Source organism: Gossypium raimondii, chromosome 8 (assembly GCF_025698545.1).
Source record: "Gossypium raimondii isolate GPD5lz chromosome 8, ASM2569854v1, whole genome shotgun sequence".
Taxonomy (NCBI): Eukaryota; Viridiplantae; Streptophyta; class Magnoliopsida; order Malvales; family Malvaceae; genus Gossypium; species Gossypium raimondii.
The window spans coordinates 62545264-62557362 of NC_068572.1; the positions used below are offsets into that span (position 1 = coordinate 62545264).

The 12099-nt window shown below is 31.2% G+C and overlaps 1 long non-coding RNA gene across 5 annotated transcripts; it reads left to right on the forward strand.

Moving 5' to 3' along the window:
- Positions 1-302: 302 nt before the first annotated feature.
- On the forward strand, positions 303-10239 carry LOC105793018 (uncharacterized). Of its 5 annotated transcripts, XR_008198656.1 has the most exons (6): positions 314-870; positions 1426-1490; positions 2258-4482; positions 5884-5902; positions 7222-7249; positions 7369-8903. It is a non-coding gene; the product is annotated as an uncharacterized LOC105793018 (long non-coding RNA). The 5 variants fall into 5 exon arrangements; XR_008198653.1 differs by adding an exon at positions 9433-10239 and having other exon boundaries at positions 303-870; positions 2258-5902; positions 7222-9355; XR_008198655.1 differs by having other exon boundaries at positions 311-870; positions 2258-5902.
- Positions 10240-12099: the final 1860 nt, after the last annotated feature.

Sequence of the window (12099 nt, forward strand, 5' to 3'; positions counted from 1 at the left end):
CCACACACGAATCCCAATCCTTATGACCAACTTACTAAAGTCACAAAATAAGCCAAAAGTATTGTAAAATATCTACAACAAATCAAGACCATCACAAATAAGTCAGTTGTTGCTGATTTTTCGATTACCTTTGAAGAATTTACAATCAAGATCCTTAGTAGTTTTTGTCCAAAATATTGAGAAGTTTTTGCTTCCATTCGAACCCGCCCAACACCAATCAAATATAAGGAGTTATTTCAAAAACTTGTTGATCATGAACTCTTTCTCTAACATAAGGAGAAATAAATGCATTTTCTTATCAATACTGCAGATGCACAACGCAACACCAATCCTTCTCGTTTTCTCGTAATACTTGTCACCTTCTTTGTTTTCTCGTAATACTTGTCACAACAATCGACTTCAATCTTATTGATCACAATTTTTTTTTATCTTCAACAAGTGTTGTGTTTTAACTTTTTTTTTTTGTGATTATACTATTAAGACATGTTTGGTTCGACGGAATGGCCATTCCATTCCATCCCTATTCCACGTGCTACAAGGCGTAAACACTGCATATCCATTTAGAGGGTCGGGCTCTAAATGCCTATTCAATGCCTCTCGTAATAGCTTTTCTTTTATTTCAGATAAAAATCTCCTGCCACTCCACTCATCATTCTAGTAATAATAGCAAGAGATCTTCTTGGGTTTTGCATAAAATGCATAGAAGACTCTCTGTTTTAGGATTTTGGGTGTGGCGAATTTGTGTGTGCTGGAAAATATGGAGAAATTGATGTCGAAGGTGGAGCTTTCCAAAGAAATGCGCACGTCTGCCATCGTACATCCCAGCGATTATGGGAACGGCAAGGCTCCGATCAATTATCAACAATTGTTGTTAGTCTTCTTCCCTTCGCCATCATCTCTAGTTTTTTTTAATAAACAAAATCTCTAAAATATTGGATCTGAATTTCTATCTTGCCAGGCTTTCAGTGAGTTTACCTTTTCTACCTCTACTTTGATCTTGTTTTTTATGTAAATCAAAACCCTATTTTGTTTATCTGCCTTAAAATTTATTTCTATTTTCCTAAGCTGCAAACAAGAAGTTGAACTTTGATGATCAATATCTTTCCTTTTCCAGTAGTTTATGTTTTGGCTTTGTTGAATTGAATACCCAAAGTCATGATCTTTAGTCGATAATCTGTGTCTGGGTATACTTTGTTTACATAAATCTGTTGAATACCCTTTGGATTCTTATCTTGATTTGGGGCTTTTTTTTTGGTAAGTTTAATTTATTATTTTGGTTTTTTTATATTGTTTGTTTTGGGTTTGAAGTTCAATAGCATTTCGTGTTTGTAATGAAAAATGTGTATAGATATCATTGTACGCTATGTTTCGTTTTGCTAGTGTTAAAGGGATTTTTTGGGGGCTAACCATTCACGGGTATCACAGGAATAGAGATTAAAGGTGTTGTTGCTGAAATCCAGAAGGACAGAAACACTCCTCTTGTGCCAAAGGTTTTTCTTTTTCCCTTCCATCTGTAAATGCATACTATCTAACCTGCAAACAAGGTGTTGTTGCTTGAAACCCTTACCCATTTTCTATATTCTTTTTTCTCCTAGTACTAATTGTATGCAATTCTGATATCCTCTGTGACACAAACATTCATGATGGTTGGGATCAAATAGTTGTACGTAATGTATCCTTCTTTTAAGAGAGATGGGAAAGGAAATCTTTGACTGCACATATAATACAACTTACAAAATGTATTAATAATTTTGCCTCTATTGGTTATCAGATGAAATTAACTTTGCATGTTGCATATTACCATGCCATCTGAAGTTACTATCTTTATCTTTTGTTCTTTTTCCAGGTCTTCACTGTAGAGTATTCTCTAATATGCAAAGTTTCATCATTCTCTATATTACAAGAAGTTAATATCTTTATCTTTTGTTCTTTGACCCATTTACGCTACCTGTTACTCATTTTTTAATCTTATTGAGATAGCTTTTTAGTTTTTGTTGTTTATTTCTTCTATTTTTGGCTCTAAAATAGATACACTGTTAGTTCATACCATTGTTTTAGATGTCAATTTTCTGTACATTACAGAAACTGTGGCCAGGGAAACATTAGATCAAGTTATGGCAGATGCACTTTCAAAATCTGGTTCTAATTTATCTGCAACATGCATTTCATGTCTTCTTTTTGCAATGGCATTTTAAGGATGCCTTTTTTTTTCTTATTCCTAGAATGCTTATAAGTTATGACTCTTTTCGTGTATCAGAATATTATGAGAAATATGTCAAGCCTAAAGATGTTGTAGGAGCAGAAGAAGTGAAGTCAAGTGACAAAAATTGTCTTGTGTTGTACATGATGTTCAGCTCTAGGAAAATTCGAACACGACAGAACCGGGTAACATGTGGAAAAATTCCTACTTACCCCTCTTTGTCATTACTTTCCATGGATGTTTGTGTAAATTAATCCATTGTTGTTCAATAATTCAAATATTTATCCACTGCTGAGACTTTAAAAAGCAATTCTCCGATATGCTCCTACTCATTGTGTGCCTGCATCAATTATACTACCATTTATCATGCTTTGTTAGTGTTCATTTATACATTGGTTGATCTAAGTTTGGTGATAACTTGGTTGGCTACCAATGCAATTTGTATCTCCCATGTCTCCAACACTTTATGGTGGAATCCATTTTGCATGGCTTTTGATTTGGTCTACAAATTTTTGGTTGGCTAGGGTAGTCTCATAGAGAAGTTAAAACATGAGTTTGTTTGGTGTATTAATGTTTGATATTTTTCATATATATAAAAATGATAATAATTATTGCTTTTGGATCAGTATTTGTAATTTTGGCAACTATGATCCCATGAGATTATGTTATGATTTTTATTAATTCATATTTTAATAAAAATTATATTATGAATGTTATTAAATTATATATTTTTATTTTTATTTAATTATATTTAGTAATAATTATATTAAAACATGATTAAATTATTTATTATTTTAATAATAATCTTAGTAAAATTTAATAACAATAATTATGTACTTAAAAAATCTGTTAAGGGTACTCTGGTCATTTCAGCTTTTTTTCTTATACTATTACAACATCATTCCATCCAACCAAATACAAGAACCAAACGTGCCCTTAGTATTTATTAATTAAGAAAATTATGGTTTTAGTATTTAAAGCAATATATAAACATTGATAACATCACACAAAATATATAAAAGTGTTATAAATTAAGAGAATTATAGAATAAACAAGAGAGAAGAGTAGGAAAATCGAAAGATGATTCATCTTTCACTTAAATATAAAAATCCCATACTTGACCCTATTTATAGGACTTCAATCACAATAGTTTACAAAAAAGAATTAAGGCACTATATAAATTATTTAGGAGTTATAAGAGAATGGATTTGGGAGGTTTGGGAAGCTATATGTACATTCATTTATTAATTGATTTATAATATTCTCCCTTGGATGTTCATTAACGGAAATTTTCCCCGTTAAACCTTATTAGGAAAAATTTTGTAGGATAAATTTTGTAGGATAAAAACCTAATGAATGAAAAATGATACACAATCACTACTACAAGCTGTCAAGAAAATCCAATGGGACAAAACTTTTATTATTCTATAATCAAAGTACATCTTTTATACTCACTCTAATGGCAACATCACAGTACATCTTTGAGTTGACGCATTTCAATCTTGTATACTAGACTTTCAAATGTTGTGATTGACAATGTCTTGGTAAAAAGATCAGTCAAATTATCACTGTAATGAATTTGTTGAACTTTTATATCACATTTGAAGCAACCACCGTTCAACTAAGATTTACATATTGCATTATATTGTATAAGATAATTGACATATTTTTTTGCAGAAGCCAATCATATAAATTCTGGATATGTTAGGTCAAAAACCTTAGTCAAACACCTCTCGGCTTGCCTCATGTATTGCAATTATTTTTCCATGATTTGAAGAGGCAACAACTAATGCCAACTTAATTAAGATCTTAAATCACTTGAATTGTTTGTGTGACCCAAATTCTAAGGCCATGTTTGGTTCAATGTAATGGCATAGCCATTACAACCCTATTCTGTGGGCCCACCCTAAACACTTGTTTGGTTCAATGGAATGCCCTATTACGGGTTTATTCCATTACGAGCCTATGCAATAAAATTGTCTGATTTCTGTGGATTTCTATTCCCTTCCCTCTTCACCGTTTACCTATCCATTGCCATATCAACCCTATTTTACCCTCCCAATCCAAAAGCTATTTCTGCAAACTTAAAAAGGAAACTGCCAGCAAAGTCAAGGCTCCGATTATTCACTTTCATCATACGTTACGCGCACTTCAAGTTCTCTTAATCTTCGCATCTTTCGCCGGCTCCACCGTCTCAGATCTCTGACCCAACTGTTTCGCTCTCTCTCTTATTGGACTGATCGAAGTCCAAGCTTCTTCACTTTATTGGCGGCTATTTTCAGGTTATATTTTCTTTTATTCTATACTTTTTTTTGTATTTTCTTTGATTTTTCTCTTCGTCTTTTATACTAATTGTATCTTTATATTAACATTTAAGCGGATCAATAACGCTAATTAATTTACAGATTTGCTGAGTGTTTTTTGGGAAATTATGATAAAAGAAAACGAGATTTTGAGTTTTGGCTGTTAGATTGGACCTTGTAAGTTACAGTTTGTTTGGTTAGTAGTTGATCTGCTTGATTAAGTGGTAAATGGTTTAACTTGGAGAAGTGTTTTTTAACGTTGTGCTGAGAAGAGATTATTGAAAAGAATTTGTGATCGTATCTGGATTTTGAGCTACTTTGGAACTGAATTATTGTGCTGGAAAACTTTTAGGTGGAAAAGTTGGTTAAATTCTAGGTTTGTGCAATTTCTTTTTCTTCTTTTTTGTGGTTTTACTAGCAGTTTGCAGCGGCTAATTTAACGTTACTAAACTTTATATCCAATCTGTTTACATGCATGTGCAATTTCAAGTTGGTTCTGACTTCTAAGTATGAATTTCCCGTGATATCATTGAATTTTGCCTATGTCAGGCTGCATTTATATGATGAAATGAAAGGTCTAATTTACCCTCTCTCTTTTTTCTTTGCGGATATCATGCGCAATAATGAAATGCTACAATCTGTGAGTTTACAGAATTTATCATCATTTGCATTCCTAGGGGGTTCTTTTTTTTTTATTATTCTTTCACATGCCATATTCTATATCTTGAATGGGAGTCTTCAAATGATATGGGAGACTACTTTGGGGAAATATATTTAGATTTAAGATAAAAATTAGATGAAGCAATATGTTCTATGGTATAGAAGACTTAAGATATGCATCAGATGGACATTTGGTTTGAGACAATCCAAAGGCTTTCATTTATATACAAGCCTCAAACTCACACATAGTGGAAAAACCAAATGACATAGTGGAAAAACCAAATGCATTTTGCTTCTACTTTTTTGGTTCTGTGCTCTTCCTATATGTACTTTGACCTGACAATTTTGGATATAGTACGAAAATGTGACATGGCCATAGAATGTCTAATAGACATGAAAACAATGAAATAAACACAATATTACATTTTCAAACACAACTAACATGACACAGTTAATTCATGTATCATATTTGTGTTTATGATTTAACACATAAGGTTCTTTTCTGATTCCAAGTTTGTTGTTATTCAAAGCCACTGAACTTCATCAAAACTTATAGTATTAAGTTGTGGAATTTTAATGCTTTAGTATTAGACTGAAATGTATTCATTTAATCCCTTGTTCTGCAATTTTGCTTTCTTTTATCATTTGGAGTTTTAATATTTTAACACAAGTGATGTCAATTTCTTGTCTTGATAACATCTTTATTATTTACTGATGCAGGTGGACAAACAAGTATCAGGTAACTTTCACAAACATGCATTGTTTTTATATTCCTTCATTATTTACTAATATTCGGTTGGCCGCTTAGAAATTTAATTAAGCTAATAGTTTTTGCTCTCAAACTTATATGACATCCTGTAAGTTCTTTTAAGTTGTAAAAGAGGCGTATGTCTAGATTTTATAACTATTGTTATTAACAATCCCATGGCTAATAAGTGAATTTCCGTTTTCTTTTTACCTTTAGAACAAACTAACTTTGAGTCTGTCATAGCATTTCAATGTTGTATTCATTGGATGCCACTGTTTGTTGTAAGTTGGTTATGTGTTCAACTTTGGAAAGATGAAATTTTTTAATGGAAAATGAGGCTGCCAAGGTAAAGAGCAGCACACCCTCGTAGGCTGCCAAATGCCAAGAGTCAACAACAACAACAAAAATGAACAAGGAAAACGGACATAAACAAATATCTCCACTGGAATGATGATACCATTACTCTTTTCTAGTAATACGGGAAAGACAATATATACATGTTAAACTACATTTACAATTCGAATTTGATCTTTTCACTTTAAACAAGAACATTTTGGTTATATTTAATTTTCGATATGTTTTTATTTTTGATATGTTTCATTTAAAACTATTTTAATCTTTTAATATATTATTAAACTATTTTTATTTTGATATCTTTAATTTATGTTATATTTAATTTTGGTCTTCAAACAATGTTTTATATTACTTATATTGTTTGATTAAAATTATAATTAAACAATATTTTATATTACTTATATTGTTTGATTAAAATTATAATTAACACTAAAAAATTATCTCAACAAATGAAACAAAAAAAAGTAAGTAAAATGTTACAAACAAATCATGTTATGGTAAGAATGTAATGTATATGGAGTTTTAGATTTTATTTAAATAAAATAATAATTAAATATTTTAAAATACATAATTTTAAGATATTTAACACACTATATACCTATAATCGAATTGAGTTAATACAAAATAAAAGAAATTAAGACCTTATTTTCTTTTCTTATAAAAATCATTAAATTCATATTAATCAAATGGGTATTTTTTAAAAATAATTATTAAACGTCAGTCATCAATTAATTAAATCCACAAAACACATTTTTTTTTTTCTTTCTTTCTTTTTTTTCTCTTTTTTGGGTGATTGATAAAGAAATGAATTTCAAGTTTTTTCCTTGCAAAGATAGTTGTAATTTCTATTTTGTGCTTTATAAAGATTCTTAATATGTATTGTTCATTTTTCTTTGATAGTATGTTATTGCTTCCTCTTCTTCTCTGACTCGTTTAATTGCTTCCTCTACCCACAGTTAAGCATCTTGTATTCACTAAATCACTGTAAGTTCTTTGGCAATTAAATTCTTTGATTTTATTTTATTGTTATTGAAATTAGTATTGGAGAAATGTGACCTTTTTTACTACAATTTGAAGATATGTAACACTTTAATATCTTGCAGTAATGGCTCGTCTGCCTTTAATAGTTCAAAGTGTGAGGCGTAAAAGAATTGGTCTTGCATTGACAATATGGTTGCAAATGTGTACAGTTGCGAATTGGTTCTTACTTACATTGGGTGTCATCCATAGCCTACATACTTATAGACCAAATATTAGATCATATATTTTAGATTTTTATGTAAAACTAGATTATGTGAAAAGATTTGTATATGCTAGTGGCGAGACCTGTATTGAACAAGTTAGGATGAATAGAATTACCTTTTTTTAAACTATGTGAGATGTTATAAACTTTAGGGGGATTGAAGTCGTCAAGGAACATGCTTGTTGATGAACTTGTGGCAATGTTTTTACATATCATTTCTCATCACCTTAAAAATTGAGTTATCAAACATCACTTTAATAGGTTCAGGGAAACCGTTAGCAAATCATTTCACAATGTTTTAAATGCTGTCATACGCTTACAAGATGTGTTATTTAAAAAGGCAGAGCCAATTACAACTAATTCTATAGACCCAAGGTGGAAATGGTTCAATGTACTGGAGTGAGTTCTATATATAGCTTGTATATAATTTAGTTGATCTAGATTTAAATATAGTATCCTAACTCAAGGTTTTATACATGTGATGTAGAATTGCTTAGGTGCTTTAGATGGAACCCACATCAAGATTAGGGTTCCAATAGTTGATAAACTTAGATATCGAATGCGAAAAGGTGACATAACAACAAATATGTTAGGTGTTTGTACACCTGATATGCATTTTGTTTATGTTCTTCCTGGTTGGGAAGGTTCTATTACTGATGGACGGGTTCTTCGAGATGCCATTAGTAGAAGACATGGACTAAAAGTTCCTCATAGTAAAGTGCAACATTAGAGGACTTTGAATTAATCTTTAAGATAATACTTTTTGGGGAAATTAACCATGACAAATAATTTTTTTATAGGTTGTTATTATCTAATTGATGCTGGATACACAAATTGTGAGGGATTTCTTACACCTTTTAGAGGACAAATATATCATTTGAATGAGTGGCGTTAGGGTTACCAGCTAAGTACTCTGGAAGAATTTTTGAATATGAAACATGCTTCAGCACGTAATGTTATTGAAAGATGCTTTGGGTTATTAAAACTTAGATGGGGAATACTTAGGAGTCCATCATTCTATCCTGTGAGGGTGCATAATAGAATCATTATTGCATGTTGTTTGTTCCATAATTTTATTCGAACCTATATGAATCTTGATCCTATTGAAGCGGAGTTGGGAGAAGGATTATCTAGTAATGTGATAGATGACGATGAATCGAATATCGTAAATATTCATCCATCGGATGCATGGGCTACTTGGAGGATGGAACTAGCCAACCAAATGTTCGATGAATGGCAAACATCTAGATATTAGTTAGGTTTAGGGTAAAAATAGTAAACGTTAATTTGTTTATGTTATTTCATGTATCTAGTTTACGAAACTTTGGTGGTGTTTGAATTGTTTTTTGTATTGTACAAGACTTGTTGAATTATAATTTATTTTCTTTTGATTCATCATGTGTTATAATTTTATAAAGTGTTGACCTTTTGATTCATAATATTGAACTTAATTTTAATTTGTTTTTTTTCTTAAGATAGTTATGTCAGGTTTTTCACAATCAAGTGTTTCTTCTCAAAATTCTCGAGGAACCAAAAGGAAATGGGTTCCAGAATAAGATGTTGTATTGGTTGCCTGTATGGTCGACTTGCACAATGTTAGAACCTTTAATGCTGATACGGGATTCAAAGTTGGTTAATTAAATGAGTTGGAAAAAATGTTAGAAAAAGTTTTACCCAATGCCATGTTGAAGGCTAAACCTAATCTTGAATCGAGGATTAGGACATTGAAAAGTGATTGGTCAATTGTTTATGACATGCTTAGTGGAAAAAACAATAGCGGTTTTGGCTGGGATGAACATAGGCAGCTTGTCGTTGCTGAAGATGCGGTATGGAACTCATATATAAATGTAAGAATTATTTCAAGTATTTATTATCTTATTTTGACCAAACTTATATCTAATATGAATTCCTCATTTTTATAAAGTCATAAAGAAGCCGGTCAATTCAAATATCGTAGTTTCCCTTATTATGACCAATTTACTGCCATCTACGCAAAATATCGAGCCACTGGGAAAGATGCTCAAACAGTCGCTGATATTATTAAAGAAATAGATGTTGAGGATGTAGCTACTACAAATATTCATGAAGAAAGAAATGATTTCTATGGATGCGAAGCTGATGTTTCTTTAGATGACATGGATGTTTCAGCTACACAACCGCAACCAGCTAGAAACCAATGTGATTCCACATTTTCAAAAAAAGAAAAAAAAATTTATGATGCAAGTGATCATATTTCTTCTACTTCACTTCATGATGCTGCCACTTTATTGGTGAAAAACATACGGACCGTTGGCGTTGAAATCAGTAGGAGTATTTCCTCCAAAGTGCTAATTCAACAAAAGTCAGAAATGACCATTCAAGAAAGAGGTCTAAATTTATATCCAACATTATATGAAGTAGAAGGTTTAACTGAGGATGAGTGCTATCGCGCATTGAGCAAAATTTCAGATCATCCAACGCAAATGCTCATTTTCTTTGGTTTACCTTCTTCTGTGCGACTGGAATGGGTCAGAAGATTTCTTGCTGACCATTAAAAATCATGGTTGTGTTGATGATATTTTGGTAACTTTTTGTGTTTGTAATATTTGGATGGTATAATGACATGATAGAATGTCATTACAATGTTGTAACTTTTTGATGTTGTAAAATTTTATAACATATGGATTATGACATATAAACTAATGAAATCATGTAACTTTTTGTTAATATATGAATATTATGTTTGGATGTGAAATATAATTCTCAAGTTATTTATTACTTCTAATTAGAGGTGTTCATGGATTAGGCAGCCTGGTCGGCCCGACGGCTCGCCCGAAATATGGGAGGGTTCGGGTAAAAATATAGGCCCGAAATATGGGTTTGGGCAAAAAAATGAGGCCCGTTTAGAAAACGGATTGGGCCTCGGGCACCACTTTTTTGGCCTAGGCCCGACCCGGCTCGAATATAATAAATATATATTTTTTTAATTTTGAAATATTTTTAAAATATTTTTTAAAAAAAATAAATTTTTGGTGTTTATCTCGGGCTTAGGAATTTTTCTCGGGTTGGGCCTGGATAAAATTTTAGGCCCATATTTCGGGTCGGGCCGGGCCCGGGCCTAGGACGCGGGCTGAAATTTTTTTTGGGCCCAGCTCGGCCCGACCCATGAACACCTCTACTTCTAATATTTTGTTTTTTATTGTAGAATAATTAAATTATTTGTTTCACTAATGATATTTTAGCACATTAAATATGTGTTACAGCTTAAAAATAACAAAAAAGATTATATATTATTTTTATAGTATTATATATTATGATTTTTTAATTCATATAATAATTATATTAAGAATTTTATTAAATTATATATTATTTTATTAAATTATATTTAATAATAATTATGTTAAAATATGGTTAAATTATTTATTATTTTTATTAAATTATTTTTAATAATAATCTTATTAGAATTTAATAACAATAACAATAACAATAATCATTGACCTACAATTGAATTACAATATCATTCCATTCAACCAAACACAAGCCATTCAACCAAACAATTAAATTACTGATTACAACTTTATTCCATTACAACTCTATTCCATTACAGTGAACCAAACGTACCCTAAGAGATTGCTTGCAAGTCAAGTTAAACAAAATATATTTTCTTTCTAGAATATTTAGTATTTATTAGTATAACATATTTAGAATTTATTAGCATAGTTTATTTGACCTACTAATTTAGCCTATAAATAGGTTATTTTACAACCTTAGAAAATATACCCATTGGAGGTTAGAACTTATAACACATTTAGAGAATTTTGTGCTTACGTTTTGAGGTTCTTTATTTTTGGGTTTTCGGGGTTTAATTTTTATCTCCATCTTTTGTACTCTTCGTTTTTTTGCCATTATAGCAAAATTATCTTTGCCCATGGTTTTTTATCCTCTTTGGAGGGGTTTTTCCACGTTAAATTTATGTGTTCAATTTCTCAATTTATTCCTCTATTTTTTTCTTGTTGCTTAATCGGGTCGATTCTAACAGTGGTATCAGAGCTAGTTTAATTTTCATAGGTCAGCCCGTTTAGAGATGGCAACAACAAGGTTTGAAATTGAGAATTTTGATGGTGAGGCAAATTTCAATCTGTGGCAAGTTTGGATGATGACAATTCTAGTTCAAACCGGATTGAAAAATGTTGTTACCGAGAAAAAGCCTGAGAATTTAAATCAAACAGAATGGGAAGAGTTTGGTGAAAAGGCATTGTCTGCAATCCAGTTGTGCCTCGCGAATATGGTATTGGAGGAGGTATTGATGGAGATGACCTCATTTGCCTTATGAAAAAGGTTAGAAACTCTTTATACGACTAAGTCTTTGGCTAACCGTTTAGTGTTGAAATAACGTCTATTTACGTTTCGCATGAACGAATGTGAGCTTCTTAGAGATTACATCAGTCAATTCATTACTCTTTTAAATGATTTAAAGAACATTGAGGATCATATCGACGATGAAGATCAGGCTATGCTATTATTATGCTCTTTACCCCATTCATATAAATCTTTCAGGGAAACCCTGATTTATGGCAGAAACAAACTCTTGTTCGAAGATGTGAATGGTCAT